Source organism: Bombina bombina, chromosome 5 (genome assembly GCF_027579735.1).
Source record: "Bombina bombina isolate aBomBom1 chromosome 5, aBomBom1.pri, whole genome shotgun sequence".
Taxonomy (NCBI): Eukaryota; Metazoa; Chordata; class Amphibia; order Anura; family Bombinatoridae; genus Bombina; species Bombina bombina.
Genome location: NC_069503.1, coordinates 813,002,087 through 813,020,768, shown reverse-complemented (window position 1 = coordinate 813,020,768; position 18,682 = coordinate 813,002,087). Strand labels below are relative to the sequence as shown.

Here is an 18,682-nt window from a genome sequence, read left to right as displayed (position 1 = left end):
AGGCAACCCACGATTGGAAACAAATGCTGAGCTTAGCTAGAAAAAGGTCTCTTCTATGGCGGAGGCCTGTTTAAACATTAGCTGTCTTTAGAGCTTATAGTTCAACCACACTGAGTATCAATATACCAGCGTTCACCAATGGAACAATATGCTGAGCTGAACTAGAAAAAGGTCTCTTCTATAGCGGAGGCCTGTTTAATCATTTAACTGTCACTGAAGTTATAATACAACCTTGCTAAGTATAAGTATGCCCACGGGTTGCCTATGTTTAGAAAAATGTGCTGAGCTGAACTGAGAAAAGGTCTCTTCTATAGCGGAGGCCTGTTTAACATTAACTAGTACTGTATATAATTCTGAACACAGATTACCCAAGATCGACAAAAAGTCTGCTAATCTTAGACTGAAAAAGGTCTCTTCTATAGCGGAGGCCTTGTTTAAATATTAACTGCCACTGTCTATAAACGTATTCACTATGGTGCAATTTAAGTATTGAGGCTGAGTCAGCTATTAAAATTGAGGTTCCATAACCTCGTGCAGGTGCCCCTGACGCGCGTTTCACATAACGCTTCTTCTGAAGAAGCGTTATGTGAAACGCGCGTCAGGGGCACCTGCACGAGGTTATGGAGTCCAGTAACCAACAGTCTTTCTCTCTGCGCTGCAAAATCTTTCTATTTTTTGCATCCCATTGTACATTTCCAGTTATTAAGACATCTCTCTCATCCATTTATTTCCGTTTAAATGTGCTTCACATAAAATCATTCAGTTGCTATGAGATTTAGCAATTAACAATGTGTGAAGACTACAGCATCTCACTTTTTCTCAAGCACTTCTTGTACATATTCTAGACTGATTCTATTTTCACAGATCAGATAGACGTTACTTTTATGTACAACTCCTATATTCACCTTTTGAAGTGGTCTAAACATACAACTATTTGCGATTTACACCGTCCACATATCCATGTCAAAAATAGATATTCCAGTCAACCACAGCAAAATTTAGCACTAAAAGTTAATATTGCCATCTCTCCACTACAAAAAAAAAATCATAGTATAAGAGCAATTTACTCATATTATTCTAAGTTATATAACATCTAAAATGGATTCACAAATTTCTCTCTGTTCAGAGGCTATTCATGACGTTCATATTTACTATTATTATGACATTGTTCATCTATCTTGAATATTACATTGGAATTTCCATTTGAGGAAAGTTATGGGTGAACCTCGATGAAGAATTATTGAATGATTTTTGGACCCTTAAGAAAGATAGACCCAATAATATAACCTCTTAACCCTTTAGCAGCCAAAACTCTTGCAGTATGGGATACTTTAATAGGACAATATCCCTCTCTTTCATCTAATCACTTCACTTTAACCCTTTGGCTGCTAATATTTTTTTTATTATTATTATTTTTGAAAACTGTTTTTTTTTTTACTTTTTTTTTTTTTTTTTTTTACAGACCCCCAAGACTTACTGTTGGAAAGGTTAGGCGATTACCTTTCCAACAATGGGTCTTGGGGGTCTGTAGCTGCTTAGATGCCTGAGATACAGGCTTCTAAGCAGCATGCCCCCTCCTCCTATACTTAACATTGTTAAGTATAAATAAAGTTGCGCGGTGACGTCATCACGTAATTGCGCGTGACGTCACCGCACATCACGTGAAGCCCCGGCGATGCCTGTCACTCTACAGGCACGATCGCCGGGGTAGGAGCAGCAAGGAGCCCCCAGATCTCCCTCAAGGTGGGAGAGTGCTCATGACGGCTCTGAGCCGTCATTAGCACCAGAGTGAGAAATTCTGTGACAGTTCAGAGCCGTCATTAGCACTCAAAGGGTTAAGCACACTTATGGGAAATAAAGCTTATATTTATCCTCGTATTAGAAGAGGGATATTGATAATAGAAGTAAATTAGAAAGTATCTTAAAATTGCATACTCTATCATGAAAGTTTAATTTTGACTAGAAAAACCCTTTAAAAAGGACAGTCTAGTCAAAATTGAACTTTCTTTATTCAGATAGGGCATGCAATTTTAAACTTTTCAATTTACTTTGATCATCAAATGTGCTTTTTTCTCTTGGAATTCTTTGTTGAACGCTTAACCTAGGTAGGCTCATATGCTAATTTTTAAGCCCTTGACAGGCACCTCTTATCTAAGTGCATTTTGACATTTTTCACAGCTAGACAGCGCTAATGTGCCATATAGATTGCATTATGCTCATTCCTGTGGAGTTGCAGAGTCTGCACTGATTGACTAAATGCAAGTCTGTCAAAAGAACGGAGATAAGAGGGCAGTATGCAGAGGCTTAGATATAATCACAGAGGTAAAAGGTGTATTAATAAAACTGTTGGTTACGCAAAACTGGGGAATGGGTAATAAAGGGATTATCTTTAAAGTAGACTGTCCCTTTAAGGACAAGTTTCCATATACTTTTTCTTCCTGGTTATCTTACTTTTAACTGTGCCATTTCCTCTATAAACCTCATTTGAAATGTTATGTTTAAAACAACTGTTGACTAAGGGCACAATTTCTATACCTTATAAAATGGTATTGAATATTTCCACTCAATCATTCCCTTCTTATTCCTCCTCATGGGAAAATAAATTACATCTATAAATTACTAAATACACAATAGGGGGAGCATTTTCTTTCTACCAAAAAATCTTGAATTTCAGTCTCTACATTGGAACTATAAATTACTAAAGAGATGGTATCTCAACCTGACCCGTCTACACTCATATTTATCCTACTTCATCTAGGGCATGAGAAACAGCACAGGTGATGGTTCCATAGGTCCTGTCTGGGGAGAGTCTGAGGTAGTACAGCCTTTTGAGCACAGGCAATCAAATAGAACTTGCCTTGGGCTGCTCTATTGAGCTATCCCCACTGATTTCCCTTCTCAATTATCTTCCTCTGATATACGGCAAATATAAATTAACCATATTTAATTTATGATAAATTGTACTAAACGTCTTATCCCTTTGCATTGGGGGGAAAAAAGCTCATGCCCCTTTCTTTTGGATTGGAAGCGTTCAGTGTCACATACACTTCAACTTGGAAAATTCCATTATGGTAAAGGGACTATCTAGTCAAAATTAAACATTTTCATGATTCAGACAGTGTATGCAATTTAACAACTTTCCAATTAAATTTTATCATCAGATTTGCTTTGTTCTCTTGGTATCCTTAGTTGAAAGCTAAACCTAGGTAGGCTCATAAGCCAATTTCTAAGCCCTTGAAAGCCACCTCTTATCTCAAAGCATTTGACAGCTTTTCCCCAGCTAGAGGGCATTAGTTCATGTGTGCCATATAGATAATATTGTGCTCACGCCTGTGGAGTTACTTAAGAGAGGGCACTAATTGAGTAAAATGCAAGTCTGTCAAAATAATTGAAATAAGGGGGCAGTCTGTAGAGGCTTAGATACAAGGTAATTACAGAGGTAAAAAGTATATTATAACCGTGTTAGTTATGCAAAACTGGGGAATGGGTAATAAAAAGGGATTATCTATCTTTTTAAACAATAACAGCTCTGGAGTAGACTGTTCTTTTAATGACAACAACCGAAGATTTTGTTTCTGAACCAGGAGTTGGGTTTATGTTTTATTTTACCATCTATTGCAGAAATATGTATCATGATTTTCAATTAGACATTTGAGCTTTATTTTATTTTTTACATTAATGTTACATTGTTATTATTATTTATTTTCAAGTTATTGTATGTTTGTTTATATCTTATCATTTGTTATAAAACAAAAAATTATTTCACTTAAAAAAAAAATTAAAATCCTGCCAATAAAAGTTCATGCAGTGGGCACACCACCTGGCAGATTTTACCCACCACCTAGCTAAAATTTAAGCTAACATGAAGCGAAAATTAGCTAAAATTTTCAATAATTATTTCACAAATTACCTTTACATTCAAGTTTAAAAGGGACACTCATGTCAGAATTAAACTTTCATGATTCTAATAAAGCATGCAATTTCAACAACTTTCCAATTTACTTAGATTAACAAAATGTGCAGTCTTTTTATAATTACACTTTGTGTCACCATCTACTACTGAGCATGTGCAAGAATTCACAAAATATACATATATGCATTTGTGATTGGCTGATTACTGTCACATGATTCAGAGGGAGAGGAAATAGACATAACTTTTAGACATATCATTTATTCATTATGCAAATCTACTGTATTTACTGGTCCATTAAAAATGCAATTAATGTGTGCTTTGGTTAAAATAAAACGTTAAGTAATAATTTTGCAAAGAATTACACTGCCCCACCAAGCTGGCAATATTTTCTCTCGAGAATACTGTACACGTAATATACAGCTACAGTAAGACAATTGGAGTGCAGTAATTACACTGGGCTATGTTATCAGTGTGTGGCAAAAGGACTACAAAAAGAGAAGATTGTTTCGCTAAAGATCCCATAGCTATTAATTTCCTTCCAGCCCATATATCAGTTATGTGATTTTAGCATCAGATATGGAGAGAATTTGATTAAAAGCAAGCTTGTTCATGACGTTTTATAATAGCTTTTAATTTGCCCATTTTTATGTAAATACAATTTTCTATTTGTTATTTTATTTATTTTTTATATGCCAAACAATATGACCTCAGCTGTCCCTTGGTTCATGGTGCCCTCTTGATACTTATGTTAGCACTCATTTCTCATATTAAATATGCTTTCCTCAACAAGGCTGTAAAGCAGGCTACTCTGCAATGTATAATGCCCCTTGTACGTATACCCACACATAAAAAGGACAGAAACATAAAAGCACCAGTTAGAGGTTTAAAACTGAGACGATTGTGAAACAATACACCCTCGTCTGTCCTACAGAATTACTGAGAGAGCACCAATTTGAAAACCGGCCTGGGTACTTTTCTGCTTAGGTAACAGGAAAGATTGAGGCAGATAAACCCGTAATTAGTTTTATTAGTAAGACTTTAACCATCTGATGTGTGGGTCACTGAGAAGTCAGTTAGTGCAAACATGACATGCTATAATTAGTTAGAAAGTGTCTTGTATTATGGACCCCAGCGAACTATATGTTTAACACCTTGCAAAACTGAAAGAAACTTGTTCAATTTGAAAATGATGACGTATTAAAGGGACATTTAGCACTAAACATTAACCTAAGCAGGTATTAAGCCATTTGAATTTTAAATTCTTCATACCTCAAAATTAAAGGCTATTTTGTTTGCTTTAATTTACCCCTATTATCCTCTTAACAAACATAATAATCTTTATACAAGTTTTAATGACACACAGACCCCCCTTCTCTCTCTCATGCAACTAACTGCACTGATTTGTGCTGCACCAAATCGTTATATGGCTTTTGATAAGAAGTGCGAAACAGAAATGCAAAAAAAGAAAGAAAAATAACTAAAATATGTGTTAAAGGGATAGTAAACACCAACAATGTTATTGTTTAAAAAGATAGATAATCCTTTTACCATTCCTCAGTTCTGCATAACCAACACGGTTATAGAAATATACTTTTCACCTCTGTAATTACCTTGTATCTAAGCTTCGGCAGACTGCCTCTTATCTCCGATCTTTTGACAGACTTACATTTCAGGCAATTAGTGCTGACTCTTAAATAACACCATGTGCATGAGCACAATGTTATTTATATGAAACATCAACTAATGCCCTCTAGCTGTGAAAAACTGTCAAATGCATTTAGATAAGAGGCGGCCTTCAAGGGCTTAGAAATTGGCATATGAGCCTACCTAGGTTTTGCTTTGAACTAAGAATACCAAGAGAACAATCTAAATGTGATGATAAAAGTAAATAAAGTTGTTTAAAATTACATGCCCTATCTGAATCATGAAAGTCTAATTTAGACTTTACTATTCCTGTAAATACTTTTTAAAACATTTTATTTGTATATAGATCTTTCAAAATACAGTAATTTATTTATGATGTATACATTACCAAAATGGTACCCTTTAAAATATGCAGGAAATGCATGTTTATATCCATCAATATAGCTGTAGCAGTCGTTCCTATTACAAAGCAAATGATGTATACCGCTACCTGGTTATATAATGTGCACAGACACCACAGGAATAACCTGTCAAAGGACTGATTCTCTTTTTTAGATATAACACAGAAACATTTAGGTAGAATCTTCCTTTACTAGTTCTGGGGGAAGAGTGATATCTGTATTTAGAACCCCCAAGGCAGAACATGCTGTGATGTGAGAGATGTCATCGCAGAAAATGCAGCATGTTTTCAGAAAGAACAGGACACATACAGGAACTGTTAGTGCTTTATCTTTGCTGTGCATTTCAAACAGCTCTGTGCTCTGGCTGTACTGTGTAAATTTTCCTTAATACAGTGCAGCCAGAGTTAGATGCCGTTTGAAGAGAACAGTCAAATATGGGGCAGCGTATTGATTGGGATTTTTCAACCCCACCCCTTAGTCTTTTACTTGTCTTCAAAGCTGTGACTACTGAATACAAGATGTTCTTGTGAGCAATGCACTTTTTTATTACTAGATTTTTACCTTGTAATTATGTGATATTAGAAGAGCAAAGGAAACACATTTATTCAAGAGACATTTTAAAAACTTAAAGAGACACTGAACCCAAATATTTTATTTCGTGATTCAGACAGAGCATGCAATTTTAAGCAACTTTCTAATTTACTCCTATTATCAAATTTTCTTCATTATCTTTGGTATCTTTATTTGAAAAGCAAGACTAAGTTTAGAAGCCGGAACCAGTTTTGGTGAACAACCTGGGTTGTCCTTGCTGATTGGTGGATAAATTCACCCACCAATAAACAAGTGCTGTCCAGTGTACTCAAACCAAAAATTGGCTGGCTCCTAATCTTAGATGCCTTCTTTTTCAAATAAAGATAGCAAGAGAACGAAGAAAATTTGATAATAGGAGTAAATTAGAAAGTTGCTTAAAATTGCATGCTCTATCTGAAACACGAAAGAAAAATTTGGTTTCAGTGTCCCTTTAACAAAATTTATTTTTTACAATTTTCAGCTGCTGCACTATATTATGAAACTTTGAAACATGCTTTATTCTCCATTTAACCAACACATAATTTAGTTGGTGCTTTAGTGTAACTGCCTAATTTAAAATTGAATTTCAAAATGACCTGCAGAAATAATTTCACTTAAAAATATCTCATCGCAGAAAGTGGAAAAAAGTTCTGCTTCTAGGTTTAGAACTCACCTATTCTCTAGCTTTTTAACAGTGCTGTGATATAACATTTAACATCTGTATTTACAAGTGTATTGTAAGTTTTATTTTTCACTTTCCATACTGCTAAATGGTCTTAGATTGGATTTACACTGAAGTACTTTGGGAAATTATTTACAATTACTTTTACTGCTCATGTTAATTACAGTAATTATTTCATTGTACCCTGTATACAGTGTTTTCTTCTGTAATAATCTTGACAAGTTAGAATATTAAAAAAACTCATGAGGCCACTTAGTACAAAGTTCCTAAAGCTCAGAACCAAATTAGAGTGAATTTGTTCCCCCTCTTATTATTTTGGTCCTATAATGCCACTTTATAAGTTACCTGTCAGACCTCAGTTAGAATACTGTGTACTGTTCACTGGATTGTAGCTTTGTAAAGGATAGAAAAAAAAACTGTCCACAAGATGGTTAGTCATCCTTGGCTTTAGCATTTAACCACATTCTAAACACAAAGACTCAAACTGCACTTATTCAGATTCCAACACCAGCAGCAATTACAATCCAATTTCTCTTTTTAATTAGGATATTGTGTCTATAATGCTTGTGACACATATTGAAGGAGACATAAAAGTCTAAATTAAAGGGATATTATAGTAAAAAAAAAAAAAGGACATGCTCTAATCTATTATAGAATGTAATTTTAAGACTATTGAACATAGACTACTGTGCATTAAACTCCCGCAAAGGGGTTAAACACACAGTAGAAATACCGCTAATCCAATCAGCAGCACTACTTGCATGACTAAGATGTGGAACTAGCGCTGTTGATTGGATCAGCTAAGTTTTCTGCTTGGGACCAGCAGTGCTCTGTGAGAGGTACTTCTACTGTGCGTTTTACCCCTTTGTGGGGGTTAAACACAGTAGTCTAGGGTCAATAGTTTAAAATTACATGCGCTAATGGATTAGAGCATGTAACTTTTTTACTGTAATGGCCCTTTAAATTTCATGATTCAGACAGAGCATACAATTTTACACAACTTTCCAATTGACTCCTATTATGAAATTTAGCTGGTCCCCTTGGTGTCCTTTGTTAAAGAGCATACCTAGGTAGGCTCAGGAGCATTATTTGAAAGCATTATTTGCAACCATGTTTTAATAATGTTATACATTGTTGAGCACTAGAGAGATAAGTGTTTGCAACAATGTATAACTCTGTTACAATGTTCAAGATAAGTCCACACTCCTGGGCCTACCTAGGTATGCTCTTTAACAATGGAAACCAATAGAATAAAGTAACTTTGAAAACAGAATAAAATTGAACTTTGTTTAAAAATGCATGTTCAATCTGAATCATGAACGTTTAATTTTGACTTTCATGTTTAACAAAGCTTTAACCCATATCATGAATCCATATCAGATGAGTTTTGTTCCAAAAAGAGAACCCCTGACCACATCCATCAAACCTCAGAATTAATCAATTATGTGAAACTGAATGGTATCCCCATATTGTTAATATTCTTACAAGTAAAAATCAATATGGTGCCGTTTTTATCAATGAAATGTAACCAGAAGTCTAGGGGTGGTAATAACTCATCATGCAATGCATATGTCAGCTTTCCTATTAGTTTTGTATTTGCATTGTCTTGACTTCCCAAAGAATTCCCATTAAAACCTGTAATGGTATTTAAAATAATTAGGAAACCAGTTTTTATTTCAGTTTGCTCCATGGACACTGGATAATTAAATCAAGTGATTTATAGTTTCCATTGCTACACCATGCTAATCCATTAGAAGTACTGCTGTGCATTTGTTAAACCGCCTAAATGATGTATATATTATAACTGGAACATCTGGTTTATTAAATCAGGTAACTACACTAATAATAACTATATGAAATAAGCTTTCCACAAGTAAAAAGTGCTTTTGATTTTTTTCTTATGGATTAGTATGGCCTCAAAATGTCATAACCCCATGTCACCTTTTGCAAAGCACTGGGCACAATTCTACTAATAGAGAGGAATAACCCCTTAAAAGGGACACTAAACACTAAACACATTTCATGCACCTTCCTCGAATCATGGATGCTGCCATTTTGTAACCTAGGTAACTGCAAATATGTGAAGAAGAGTTGCTGCACATGTGCAGACAGGTCAGCACTAAAAGGGTAGTGAAACAGTTTTCAGCATAACTGCACCCATTGCTAGAGGGAGGCAGGGGAATAACATCAATACTCTGCTTATAGAATGTATTTTTTTTTTTTTTTTTAAATGTCCCTTTAAATATCTCAAAATTTAATAATTTACGCTATTAATATATACTGCCTAGTTAGTTTAGAGTACTGCTCTAATTAGTAGGCTTGAGAGTGTTTGAATCCCACTGTATCATGGGCCATATGGGCCCATATAGACCTTTTTGTTGACTTGTATTCGTACTGGAAACGGGTTTGAATAAAGTTAGAGAAGAGGATATTGTGTACTATCATGCCAGACAGTATAGCATATTAAGTAATAATGTGGCCTGGAGACTATGGACGAATTATTTTTGTTTACATGAAACTGTGACTTGTTGATGTAAGCCTTAAATCTTACTATGTTATGTTGATGTGACTTATGCTTTTTTGTAATTCTGAGGAAAAAATGAATAAAAAACTTTTTCAACTAAATATCTCAAAATGTGCTTAACATGTTGACTTCATCTAGTCCATATTTAGTGCTTACCAGATCAAACAAATATAGCAAATTTCAAACAATTGTTTTGTTTTTCTTACCCTCCAGAAAAAGTAAATATGTAAAACATTTTTACATATTTACAAAAACAGTGATTTGATTGCCGTGTGTCCACTGACATGCACGGCAATGATTTGATTGCCGTGTGTCCCACTGACATGCACGGCAATGATTTGATTGCCGTGTGTCCCACTGACATGCAAGGCAATGATTTCATTGCCGTGTGTCCCACTGACATGCACAGCAATGATTTCATTGCCGTGTGTCCCACTGACATGCACAGCAATGATTTCATTGCCGTGTGTCCCACTGACATGCACAGAAATGATTTCATTGCCGTGTCCCCACTGACATACACAGCAGTGATTTAATAGTGTGGTTGTCAATGACACACAATAACCTGCATTCCTTTTTGTCACAATCCTAGATCAAAAACACCTTACCTTGAAACATGTCTGGCCAGCTGTCACAAGTGAGTGGTATGCTGTCATTTACTAACAGGGCACTATATACAAGAAAAGGGCATATAGGGGACTTTGAGACTGCCTGCCATGTATCCAAGGTAGCCTGTCAGAAATGAGAAACAGCTGTGCCAGTGCCTACCTTAAATGGTACTGAAGCATCAACCTTTGCAACAATGGGCCTCATAGTGACCCAAAAATAGGCCTCAGCCAGTTGCACCTAGTACCCTGTCCTTTGCAAAGAACTACTCATCATTTCATAGCCAGTGACTACTCTAAGTGGTTACTCAGAGGTTAGGTAGGTTCCAACCTACATGAATTATTCCCCAGCCATGAGCACCCCACCAATCGAGGCAGGATTTAATCTTCTGGGAGACATAGCACCCTAGGCATATTAATCCAAAATAACTTTTTATTCATTCAGTATATCATCGGTCCATTACACGGCTGTTGTCAGGAACATCCTAAACATTTAATCAAGTAGGATTTCAAAGTTACCAATAACACTATGCTTCCTTCACATCTTCTATTAAATAAAATACATTTAATCGACATTAAACACACCTTATGATTTAAATCTAGGCTGTGAATTGCACAAAAGGGGGACATTTTTATCAACCTTCATTTGCATCTTCTGAGACCTTGTGGTGCAGGCTCACCAGAGAGCGCCTGCAACCACAACTTTAAATGGCCATAATAGTTGAAAAATGATATACTCTAATTGGTAAGATCATCTAATTTTAGGACTATTGACCCTACACTGCTGTGTGTTTAACCACCACAAAGGGGGTATAAATACCACTCAGAACCCACAGAGCACTCCTGGTCCCCAGTGAAAATGGCCAATGATCCAATCAGCAGCACTAGTTACACAGCTGATTATTCCGACCAGCGCTACTGATTGCATCAGCGGTGGTTTCCTCTCGGGACCAGCAGTGTTCTGTGGGTCCTAAGTGCTATTTCTACTGGGTGTTTAACCTTTTGCATTAGTTAAAACACATGCTCTAACAAATAAGAGCATGCAAAAATGTTTGACTATTATGGCTCTTTAAGAAGCAGTTGCTTCATAAAGGTTGCACAGATAAATCCTCCTGAATTGTTTTGTTCTGAGATGATCGACAAAAAGCAGAATTGCAGAAGAGAGCTCTTGTGCAATCTTGAATTTCACCAAGCATAACACAAACCCTAGGATTTACCATCACTAAAACTAAACAGTTTCTGTCATAATTTCCTAAAAAAAAACATCATTAAACTCACCCTATGTGTAAGGCAAGTATATCGCTAACACAGCGCCTCCGGCCGCACACGGCACATCTCTCTTTGCCAATGAGATGACATTTCCACCTCTAGACCAATAGCCGTGCTAGGGTGTCAGTTGCCACGCAAGGCTATTGGTTTAGAGGTGGAATCGTCACCACACTGAAATAAGCGCTGTGCCGTGGGCAGTGTGAGGCACTGAGTTAGCGATATACTTGCCTTACAGATAGGGTGAGTTTAACAGCGTTTGTTATATGCTTGGGTTCACCTTCACTTTTAAGCTGCATCACAAGTGGCATTTGCAGCCAGACAGGTTCTCTGGTTAAGAACTTGTATGTCTGCAGCTTAATCATTTTTATATACTCATTCTTTAGAATAGATTTTATATACTCATTCTTTAGAATAGATCTAATATACTCATTCTTTAGAATAGATTTTATATACTCATCCTTTAGAATAGATTTTATATACTCATCCTTTAGAATAGATTTTATATACTCATCCTTTAGAATAGATTTTATATACTCATCCTTTAGAATAGATTTTATATACTCATCCTTTAGAATAGATTTTATATACTCATCCTTTAGAATAGATTTTATATACTCATTCTTTAGAATAGATTTTATATACTCATTCTTTAGAATAGATTTTATATACTCATTCTTTAGAATAGATCTTATATACTCATTCTTTAGAATAGATCTTATATACTCATTCTTTAGAATAGATCTTATATACTCATTCTTTAGAATAGATCTAATATACTCATTCTTTAGAATAGATCTAATATACTCATTCTTTAGAATAGATCTAATATACTCATTCTTTAGAATAGATCTAATATACTCATTCTTTAGAATAGATCTAATATACTCATTCTTTAGAATAGATCTAATATACTCATTCTTTAGAATAGATCTAATATACTCATTCTTTAGAATAGATCTAATATACTCATTCTTTAGAATAGATCTAATATACTCATTCTTTAGAATAGATCTAATATACTCATTCTTTAGAATAGATCTTATATACTCATTCTTTAGAATAGATCTTATATACTCATTCTTTAGAATAGATCTTACTCATTCTTTAGAATAGATCTTACTCATTCTTTAGAATAGATCTAATATACTCATTCTTTAGAATAGATCTTATATACTCATCCTTTAGAATAGATCTTATATACTCATCCTTTAGAATAGATTTTATATACTCATTCTTTAGAATAGATTTTATATACTCATTCTTTAGAATAGATTTTATATACTCATTCTTTAGAATAGATTTTATATACTCATTCTTTAGAATAGATTTTATATACTCATTCTTTAGAATAGATTTTATATACTCATTCTTTAGAATAGATTTTATATACTCATTCTTTAGAATAGATTTTATATACTCATTCTTTAGAATAGATTTTATATACTCATTCTTTAGAATAGATTTTATATACTCATTCTTTAGAATAGATTTTATATACTCATTCTTTAGAATAGATTTTATATACTCATTCTTTAGAATAGATTTTATATACTCATTCTTTAGAATAGATTTTATATACTCATTCTTTAGAATAGATTTTATATACTCATTCTTTAGAATAGATTTTATATACTCATTCTTTAGAATAGATTTTATATACTCATTCTTTAGAATAGATTTTATATACTCATTCTTTAGAATAGATTTTATATACTCATTCTTTAGAATAGATTTTATATACTCATTCTTTAGAATAGTGTCAAATTATTATGTAAAAATCCCCATAGCCTTAATGGCAATTTTTTTTTTTAAGAGAAATTATATTTTTTATTTACTTTAATAAGATAATAATAAAACCCCTTTAGAGAGAAACATATTTGCTTCACTCAGCTAAATACTCCTATATACACTGCAAGACAGATACCCCTGAAAAAAAAATTGCAATTCACCCAGAGCAGTTGCTAAATTACCACTACTGCTTGTAACCAAAAACACTACCCTATTTTGTTTATTATTTAATGATGAACAACTATCACACACTTTTTAAGGGACATAAAGAAGCAATACGTTAAAGGGACTTTAAAGGCAAATTAAACTTTCATGGATCAGAAAGAACATGCAATTTTAAAAAAACTTTCCAACATACTTGTATTATCAAATTTACTTTGTTCTCTTGGTATACTTTGTTGTGACTGGGGGCTGCACATATATGCCTCTTATTATTGGCTCATCCTATGTGTTCAGCTAGCTCCCAGACGTACACTGCTAGTCCAACAAAGGACACCAAAAAAATAAAACAAATTTTATAGTAAAATAAATTGGAAAAGTTGATTAAAATGTTATGCTATCTGAACCATGAAAGAATAATTTTTGGTTTCATGTCCCTTTAATGTATTTAGAAATTTTATTACTGCACCACTGTTTGCACATATTTATGGATTTAACAAAGGTATTGCATACATAGTTAAAATCAGTACTGGAGCAGCAATACACTGCTGATTCTGAGCTGAACATGGTCTTTGATTGGCAGCTATACACATATACTGCCACTGATTGCCTTAGTATCTGGAGCAAGTGTATCACCAATAAATATATCTTTAAGGGAGTTAGCACATAAGTATGGGTATTCAATTGTGCCTCTTACCAGCTCTTATTGTAGCTTTATGTTCCATAGAGAGGGGTTTAAACATGGTATATGAAAGAGTAATTATAAGTGAAGAAAATTATTATTAATTAAACCCTAATACAATTATTATTATTTACAAAGTGCTCGCATGTCCTATAGCAAACAAGAGGGCAAAGTATGTAAGGCTTCAGTGTTGATAGTAACATTACATTCTTTATGAGACTTCAAAACAGCAAAGCCTGAGCCTTAGCAAAGCAAAACAAAACAATATATAGGACCTCGAGATAAACAGGGCTCAATTATACAAGAAAAGAGACGTGTTCTGAAGTGTTAGCAATCTTGATGAGCATCAATGCAGTTTGCAATATTTCACTTGCTTGCAACAAACAGGGTAATAATCAATATGAACTATTTTGACAGTCATTAGGAAGAGTAGGGTGTGTGTAATTTAAACATTCATATATACATATACCAGATTATAAGTAAAGACATACAGCTTAGAGCTACAGCCAGACAATCACTATGGCACATACAGTGTACACACATAGCCAGGATACAGCATCTCCCCAGTTCAAATATACAACACTTACTATCTTACCTGTGTCCTCCCCCTGCTGTCTCGGTGCAGGCCGCGCGCTCTGTCAGCGTGCGCGCTCCACCCCTCTTCCTCTTCCTCCAGCGCTCAATGCTGAGCAGGAAGCGCTAAGCAAATCCGAATTTGCCCGTTGTTACGTCACGAAAACATCACGCAGGGAGGCCATACTACGAATGGCAGTCCGCCAACCAAAACCTTGAAACGAGGAAGCAAACAAGGCTGTCAAATTAGTGTGTAGATGTCAGATGTACTATAAAGGGAGAGCCTTATTAACACTCAAGGGAAGCATAGCACTGAATCCTACTGTATATGAAAGCACTAATCATTACAGCTGTTTATTATGTTAAACTGTTCTACGTGTAAAACGTTATTTTTAGCGTTCTAATGTATTTAGTTACCATGCTTTAGATAGATTTTTGCAAATATAATGTAATACAGCATATGTATGCTATATGCTTACAAAATGCAAAGTATCAATGCGTGCAACTGTATCTGTAGAGATCCATCAAAGCTATGATTGGGGAAATTTATGGGAAACATAATATCCTAGTGGACAGAAACATTACAGTACTCATATCACATTTTAGTAAATTAATGTAAAATAATTTAGAAATCTAGAATAAGGTTTTACCAGTTATACATACAGTATACTATTGGACACAGATATGTGAAACAGTTAAAGGGACATTCAAAGGATTTTTAACAGTAAATACATACTGGACATAATGATGTATTCAAATCAAAGATCAGCCTTAGAATATATATTTTTTATTTTATTTTTTACAATTACATTAGTTATTTAAATATTGAAAATGTAAGTGTAAGGGTATAGTAAAGTTATGGGAACCACTAGTTTTCTATTTATCTTGTTTGTGCAAACATGGCTGTGTGGAAACTCTTGTAGATAATCCTATGTTCCACACAGAGCTATGGGGCAACTTAAAGGAATAGAAATGTTTGTTAAATTGCATGAAAATAAAATAAACGATTTGTTAAGTTAATAATTACAGTTTTAAATCCACTTACTTATATTTAAAACTAGGGTTGCACCGATACCATTTTTTTAAGACAGAGTACAAGTACCGATACTTTTTTTCAAATACTCACCAATACCAATTACCGATACTTTTTTAATGTCATATGACAGTTTACCAAGCACAATACAGACTAATGATTTAAGATAGCTTCTTTATAATTATGAACTGTAACTCAAAATAAATTTTTAAATAATAAAACAGTTTTATTTGATTGTTGTCACAAAGTTCACAGAACATGTTTATAAATAACATTATTACAATAAAATATATTAATAATAACAAAAATAAATAACAGCTGCAGCAGTTGGGGCTGAAAAGCTACAATTTAAAGTGGTGATTACTGGATGCAATTGGGTTGTAGGATGCCTATATAACATCAATCTGATATTTGTATTTAATACAAAGTAATATAATTTAGTTCTGAAAAAAACATTGGGGAAGGAGTGCCCCAGTAATCCCCTTTGAGAAAAATGGGGCATTGCATTCTACTGACTCAACAGAAAATAGGGCTGGTCTTCATATTTTTTCCAGGGCTGCTTTTTATTCCCAGTCCAGCCCTAATTAAGGATGTTCCTAAGAGTACAGTATGTTTTGAGCACAATTGTTCAAGATGAGAACTAGCAGTATAACAGGCAATCTAGCAATTAGAATATTTTTTCAAAAGTTAGTGGCAAGTTCTTTTTAAGGAACAGAATCTTCTCTGTATGTTCAGCTATAAGTCTGTTTCTTTTATCTGTAAGGACGTTTGACACTAAGCGGAACAGTCTTTCACTTTTCACACTACTGCATGGGGCAGAAAGTTCTTTTTGGGCCATTTTAGCCAGAGCTGGAAATCTCAGTTTATTAATTGCCCAGTATTTCAGGGATTTGTCTGAATGAGGTACAGTGATCTCTCTCAGGTAGGCTTCCAGCTGTATAGTAGCAGCTTTTGGAGCACTGTTCTCAAACATACAATAATACAAATAACAGCAATTTGTATTGGCAGAACAGAAGTGAACAATTTTTAGTTTAGTCTTCAATCCAGCTTAAAATGAAATGGGAACATGTAGTTTGAAAAGAGCCACAAGATGGTGTATAGGTAGGAAGTGGAGGTATCGGTTTAAGTATCGGTGCATTTGTATGAGTACAAGTACTCATGCAAATACTTGGTATCAGTACCGATACCGATACTAGTATTGTATCGGTGCAACCCTATTTAAAACAAAGCTTCTAAATATATATATATATTTAGTACTTTTCTTTTTCCAATAAACCCCTCAGACGACCGCTCATAAAAGAAGGCTGAACTAGTGGATAAAGCATAATTTACCATAATCCAATGACACTGCAGCATTACTCTTGTACTTTGAATATTCATAATGTACTATGTCGCTGAAGATCGCATGCGCAGTACACTGTAAGGGCAAGTGCATGCGCACTTGATCCTATATGACTTGGACGCCATCTTTACTGTTCTTTCATATGACATAACCTGTTTATCGCAGCATTGATTTACTAATAGAATTCAGTTATTTACATTTTCTAAGCCTAAGGGATCTAAAAAGCAAACAAAAGTGAGATTGTAAGCAATAGCTAAGTGAATGTTACATACTTAATATTGCTTACGATATGTCCCTGTCAAAATCCAGCACTTGATTAGGAGAGAGGACAGAGGGAAACTGATATGCGCATGTGTTAACCGGGCAACTATTTGAATGCGCATGCGAACCGCTATGATGTTTCTACTTTAGTAGAACATCATTATAGGGCCCACATAATGAAGCCAATTGTGAGTTTGGCGAAATCAGCATTTTGGAGAACAAACTGCAGGAAAATTACTAGAAACATTTAATAGGTACCAGTTGAAATATCTTTTATATAAAATTAGGTTTTAAAAAGTTCTATCCCTTTAAGTTAAAGCATGGCTGCACCCTTTACTTTATAGAAACTTAGTAGAATTTAGAAAAAAAAACACATTTTCAGAGTTAAAGGGATATAGTCAAATGTTGAAGCACTTGAAACTGATGCAGCATAGCTATAAAAAGCTGACTAGAAAATATCACCACATCTCTATGTAATAAAAAAGGATATTTTACCTCAAATTTCCTAAGCATTCACATCCCACTGTAAAGAGACTTTAAGCAGCCAGTCAGAATGCCTGTCCCAGGACAAGCTAGGGAGTGTCCATATGTCATGTGCAGACACAGTCATGTTATTTTCCTATTCAGTTTAAGTAAGTTCTATCACATCTCATTTGATTTCAGTAAAATCTCATTAAATCACAGCAAAGACAAATCATTACCTCAGCACTGCTGATGCTGATTGACTAATGTTTGGAGGGGGGGGGTTCAACTTGCAGCTGTACAGCAGCTGAAGTATAACTGTTTACACAGCACTTACTGTGGGGAGCTGAAGAAATTTTGAGATAAAATATCTTCCTTTTTTTACATAGAGATGCTCAGGTAAAATTTTCTTGTAAGCTTTTTATAGTTATGTGTGAAATAGTGATATCCCAAAGGATTATCTAAAAGGGAGCGCGCAATAGAAATAGAGGAAATGGCAATCGATATATTATCAACAATTACAATTATCAGAAATGAGAGGCGCCAAAGGCAGTCTGTTAATAGTAGATTAAGTTTAAAATATATATATATAGGTATTAAACCCAAGTTACACAATACCCCATGCAAGAGAGTTCCCAATTCAATTCAGCATTATATCAATAATTTATTATTTCACAGAATATATAAAAAACACAATACACATATAAAATAGAGCTGGTCTTAGCAGTCTAAATTAAAAGAGAACAACTGATTTTTATCATCCAAGTTAAAAAT

General features: G+C 34.4%; 1 protein-coding gene across 2 annotated transcripts in view; it reads right to left on the bottom strand.

Annotated features, from left to right (window-relative positions):
- The window catches only part of RALBP1 (ralA binding protein 1), a 216,249-nt gene extending 201,347 nt beyond the window's left edge, over positions 1–14,902 (bottom strand). The window contains exon 1 of one of the 2 annotated variants that reach the window (XM_053714919.1): positions 14,833–14,902. The gene's annotated coding sequence lies outside the window, so the exon portion shown is untranslated. Of the gene's footprint in view, positions 1–14,824 lie in introns of both variants that reach the window. The other variant, XM_053714920.1, reaches the window with a different exon arrangement.
- Positions 14,903–18,682: the final 3,780 nt, after the last annotated feature.